Source organism: Coenobita brevimanus, chromosome 13, assembly GCF_032717465.1.
Source record: "Coenobita brevimanus isolate Jiangsu-jjx chromosome 13, ASM3271746v2, whole genome shotgun sequence".
Lineage (NCBI taxonomy): Eukaryota > Metazoa > Arthropoda > Malacostraca > Decapoda > Coenobitidae > Coenobita > Coenobita brevimanus.
Window position 1 is genome coordinate 22,268,533 of NC_136966.1, and position 6,081 is coordinate 22,274,613.

Consider the following 6,081-nt stretch of genomic DNA (forward strand, 5'->3'; position numbering starts at 1 on the left):
GCCTCCTCCTACACACTGTCCCAAATTCATTCACCAAACCTTGCAACTCCCATTCATCTTCACTCAACAATACTGTATCATCAGCAAACAGCAACACCGGAAGCTTCCAAATCTCACCCTCATTCATTAGGGCCAGCCCCACATCCACTGCCCTACCTTGCACCTCCTTTACAACCCCATCCATATATATATTAAACAGCCATGGAGACATCACACACCCCTGTTTCAGTCCCACATTGAGATCAAAGAACTCACTCAGCTCACCATCCACTCGCACCGTAACCCTAGCTCCCTCGTACATACTCTTCACAGCACTCAACAATTTCCCCTCCACCCCATATATTCTTAATACCTTCCACATACCTTGCCTATCTATTCTGTCATAAGCTTTCTCCAAGTCCATGAAGGCAGCATACACTTTCCTTCCCTTCTCTAGATACTTCTCCACTAAACATCTTAGAACAAATATCTGATCTACACACCCTTTTCCCTTCCTAAATCCCCCTTGTTCTTCTCCAACTAGCTCCTCTGTCATATGCCTAACCCTATCAATGAGTATTCTACCATATATTTTACCAGTCACACTGAGAAGGCAAATACCCCTATGGTTACCACATACTTCTCTCTCCCCTTTTCCTTTGTACAGTGTGGAAATTGCACAGTGTGGATATTCAGGGGTGGTGCGGCAGCCTTGCCTGGCGCTATTAAGGTAGGCAGCAGTCAATCAGGCCACAGCTCCGTTCATTCCACTGAGACTAGGAACTTTCCCATGCAGGACAAGCACACAAGTCACCTCCTGCAGCAGTGACCCCTGGTACATGAAAAAAATCCCGATGGTGGCCACGTAACTAACAGGGACCCTCAGTGATCCACAGCCCATCACAGGTCGAAAGTATGAGTAGTGAGCGTTAACTCAGGGCTATCTGTGCATATCCTAGTCTGTGCATATACTATATTTGCATTTAATAAATTGATCCAGGCTCTAAAAAAACTAAAATAAAATAGAATAGAAAATTATACATACACAACTGTTTTATTCAGGAGTAAGCATATTAAGCTGGGAGTTAGATGCCAAATACTTATCCAGGCGACCTTTAAAGGTCTGTACTGTATTATAATTACTACGTTGGAGGCAAATTTATTCCATATATTTACAACTCTATTGAAGAAGAAATCCTTAGTTTCATGCAACTGGAATCGTTTGCCAATTATTTTATGCCCATTGTCTCTAGTGTAATTCAAGTGATCAACTGTGAAGTATTTATCGACAGCCATGTTATCATGTCCTATGAATATCTTGAATACTTGAATTAAATCTCCTCGTATCCTCCGTTTTGTTAGGGTAAAAAGATTCAGGGCTTCTAAACGTTCCTCGTACGGTTTATTTCTCAATCTAAGTATCATCTTTGTCACCCTTCGCTGCACACTTTCAAGCTTTTCCATATCCTTTTTATAATACGGTGACCAAAACTGAACGCAATACTCCAAGTGCGGGCATACTAAGGAATTATACAAAGTGAGGACAATATTATCAGATTTATATTCAAATGCTCTGCCTATGAATCCAATCAGTTTATTGGCTATTTTCACAGCTTCAGTACATTGTTTGCTTGGTTTCAAATCGTTTGTTATTATAACTCCTAAGTCTTTTTCATGGTTTACCCTATCAAGTTGAACATTATTCATGCTATAACTTGCTCTTACATTTTTACTGCCAATGTTTAGCACTTTGCATTTGTTAATATTGAAATCCATTTGCCAACGTTGGGCCCAGTTAAACAATTGATCAAGATCTCTCTGAACTGCCTGCCTTTCAGTGCTGTGTCTGCTCTGTTACCAATTTCAGTATCATCAGCAAATTTTGAATCTTACAACACAATCCTTCGTCTATATCATTTACATATATTAAGAAAACAATAGGACCTAACACTGAACCCTGCGGCACTCCACTTGTAATGGCTATCCAGTCTGACTCTTTTCCATTTATTACAACTCTTTGCTTTCGTCCGGTAAGCCAATCCTCTACCCACCTGAGAACACTGCCGCTGAAACTATGTGCCTTTAGCTTCTGAAGGAGTCTTTTGTGTGGAACTTTGTCAAAAGCCTTGAAAATCGAGGTAGACCTCATCAAGAGATTTAATCTCGTCGTACATGTTCAGTATATCATTGAAAGAGTCCAGCAGATTCGTGAGGCAAGAGCGACTATTACAAAAACCATGTTGAGAATCTTTTATGAGATTGTTTGTTTCTAAGTGTTTCACAAACTTGTCTCTGATAATAGTTTCAAGCAATTAGCAAACCACCGATGTTAAACTAATTGGGCGGTAGTTTTCTGGTTGGGCTCTGTTGCCTTTTTTGAATACTGGGGTTACGTTACCAAGCTTCCATTCATGTGGCACCTTACTGCTCTTAAGTGATAAGTTAAAAAGTTCAGATAAGGGCTTTGATATTTCATTCTGTGGTTCCTTCAATACACGTGGCGATACACTGGCTGGTCCTGATGCTTTATTCTCTTTTAATTTGTTTATTGCAAACAGAATGTCGCAATTGCTAACTGTGAGGTTAGTGATTATGTTGCCCTCTTCTATAGGAATGGGGGAAACAGTTGGAATCGTATGTATACTTTCTGTTGTAAATACTGACGTGAAGAAAGTATTGAGAATTTTTGCCATCATAGTTTCATCATCAATGTGCTCTCCGTTATCTGTGATCAAGGGACCGATTGATGGAGTTATTACCTTTTTACTTCTTATGTAACTGAAAAATTTTGGGCGATTTGATTTACTGATACTTGCAATATGTGTCTCAAGGTTTTTCTTACTGCGTTTAATTAATAATTTGGCTTTTTGTCAAAGGGCATCGTATTCATTTAGATCACTTTGACTCTTTTTGGTATTATAATTCTTATATGCAAGATTTTTTGCTTCTAGACAGTGTTTAATGTCGGAGTTCCACCATTTCGGCATAGAATTTTTGGCGGGCCTTCTGTTGCGCATTGGAATATATAACCTGATGGCACTGTTGAGAGTTTCTGTAAAGTAATTCCACACGTCATTGATATCTAAAGTCTCGACAATGGGATGCCAATCACCTGCACCTAGGAAATACAGAGGGAGACAGTTCCAGAGCTGACCTGTTGCATAAATGAAGGACTGGGAGTAACGGTTAACTCTTGCATTAGAGAGTTGGACAGGAAAGGGATGAGAATTTGCTGCTAGACGGGTGCTACGCGCCTGTTGTAGAGGTGGAGGGATGCAAGCAGTTCAGAGGAGCAGTGACCATTGAAGTAACGATAGAAAAGAGATAAAGATGCAACAGTCCAGCGAAGAGACAGAGGTTGAAGGGAGCCAGTAAAAGAAGAAGAGTTGATGAGACGAAAGGCCTTTGACTCTATTGAGAAGAGCTATATGTGGGGAGCCTCCCCACACATGAGAGTTGTACTCTAAACAGGGGCAAATAAAACCCGTGTATAAAGTCAACGACTGTGCAGGGGCAAAGAAGGTACGGAGTCAGCTTAGCACGCCTAATTTCTTGGAAGCAGATTTTACAAGAGATGAAATATGATCTTTCCTAGATAAGTCCCGAGTGAATGAAGCCCCAAGCATGTTCAAGGATGATGCACAATTGAGCTGGATTTTATTAAACATTAGTGGGTACTCCTGTGGAAGATTGTATCGGGTTGATAGATGAAAAAACTGAGTTTTTGATACATTAAAAACAACCAGATTATTTATTTACCCCAGTCAGAGATACGAGCCAAGTCAGACATTCGGTTTGTCATAGCCTCATCCACTGTCTGTTGAAGCAACTGCTGAGATGGACGTTGCGAGAACCGAATGGAAAGGTGAAGGGTGGAATCATCAGCATATGAGTGGATAGGGTTAGATATACAACATAGAAGGTCAATGATGAATAGAAGGAAGAGAGTCGGTGAGAGGACAGAGCCCTGAGGAACACCACTGTTGATAGATCTAGGAGAAGAACGATGACCGTCTACAACAGCAGCTATAGAACGACCAGAAAGGAAGCTATAGATGGGGGCACAGATAGAAGGATAGAAACCGTAAAAGGGCAGTTTGGAAATTAAAGATTTATGCCAGACTCGGTCGAAAGCCTTTGAGATGTCAAGTGCAATGGCAAAGCTTTCGCCAAAGTCCCGAAAGAAGGATGACAAGGGATGTCAACGGTAGGTGAGAAGATCGCCAGTGGAGCGTCACTGACGGAACCCATACTGACGATCAGAAAGAAGGTTGTGATAAGAAAGATGCTTTAAAATTTTTCCGTTAAGAATTGACTCGAAAACTTTTGAGACACAGGATGTTAAAACAACTGGATGATAGAGGGCCGGGAATGGTCACCCTTCTTTGGGACTGGCTGAATGAGAGCAAACTTCCAACAAGAAGGAAAGGTACAAGTTGACAGACAAAGGTGAAAGAGTTTACCTAGGCAGGGTATAAGCATAGAAGCACGTCTTGATGACAACTGGAGGGACTCCATCAGGCCCATATGCCTTGTTAGTATTAAGGACAGTGATTGCAGAAAATACATCAGCTGAAGAAATTTTAATGTCGGCCATGAGGAAGTGTGAGGGGGGAAGTGATGGAGGAACAGCACCGGAATCGTCTAAGGTGGAATTGGAGGAGAAAGTCTGAGCGAAGAGATCTGCTTTATCTATAGTAGAAATAGCTACAGAGCCATCAGAATAGAAAAGAGGAGGGAAGGATGTTGAGGTAAAGTTGTTAGAAAGGTTTTTGGCAAAATGCCAGAAGGAGCGGGAAGAATTCGAGTTGGAGTGTTGAGGGCATTTAGTACTGATGAAATTATTATTAGCAGAGCGAAGAACAGACTTAGCACGATTCCGGGCAGAAACATTAGCAAGATGTGATTCAGGGGTGGGTTGGTTCTGGTACCTTTTATAGGCCCTCTCCTTGTTGCGTACAGCATTAGAACAAGCGTGATTAAACCAAGGCTTTCTTGCATTAGTCAAAGAATATGAGAAAGGAATGTATGCTTCCATGCCCAAGAGAATAACCTCCGTAATGCGCAATGCACACTCAGATGGCTCCCGGCCATGGAAGCAATAATCATTCCAGGGAAAATCAAAGAAGTACTGCCTGAGGGCAGCACCAAAGTGCCACAGTCGACGTTTCTTTGGAGGGTCCACAGGCTGTACCGGAACGAAAGGACAGGTTAAGGTAATTAGGTTGCGCTAGGAGGAGCCCAATGGAGAGGAAAGATTAACAGTGTATGCAGAAGGATTAGTTGTAAGGAAGAGGTCTATTGTTTTGGAGCTCACTCCAAGGCTATCAGGGGTACGGGTAGGGTGCTGTACAAGCTGCTCTAGGTCATTAAGGATAGATAGGATAAAGGCTTGTTCACCAGGTGGGTCAGTGAAAGGAAAGAAGAGTCAAAGGTACGTGAGTGTATGTAAACAGTGTTCATGAAAGTGTGCAGGCAGTGTACATGGGTGTATATAGACAGAGTACGTGGGTGTACGTAGACAGTGTACTTCGGTGTAAACAGATATGATAAGGTAGAGTCAGGACGATATTTCCCTGCTAATAAACTGCATTTACTTCATACTTAAGACATATTCGACACTTTCCTTCCTGGCACATCATATACCAGAAAAAGAAAATCGCCTGTGGACTCAGATTCATACCAAGTCCCTCTCCGCTTTTAAATTTTGGCCAGGTGAGGAAAGTTGTATGTCCAGTAGGTGAAATATGAGAAGAATTCTTGTTCCCGACTACGTGGGCACTCCGACTCTGGCATGGGCGTGGGTGACAGTGTATGTGGGTGTAGGTGGACGTGAGAGGGTACGTGGGTGCCTGGATGGATATGGGCATGGGCGTGGTGTACCCTTAATTTGTTCGGGGATCATTATCGTTGCTGATGGGAAAGGAGATAATTTTTTTTTTTTTCCAGTGAGGCAGGTAGTGGAGAAGGCTTGTGAGAAGGACTATAAGGGTTTATGGCATCTATGGATCTGGAAAAAGCATACAACAAAGTAGACAGAGGAGGATTGTGGAAGGTTCTGCGTATGTAAGGTCTAGATGGTAAGCTGCTAGGTGCCGTCAA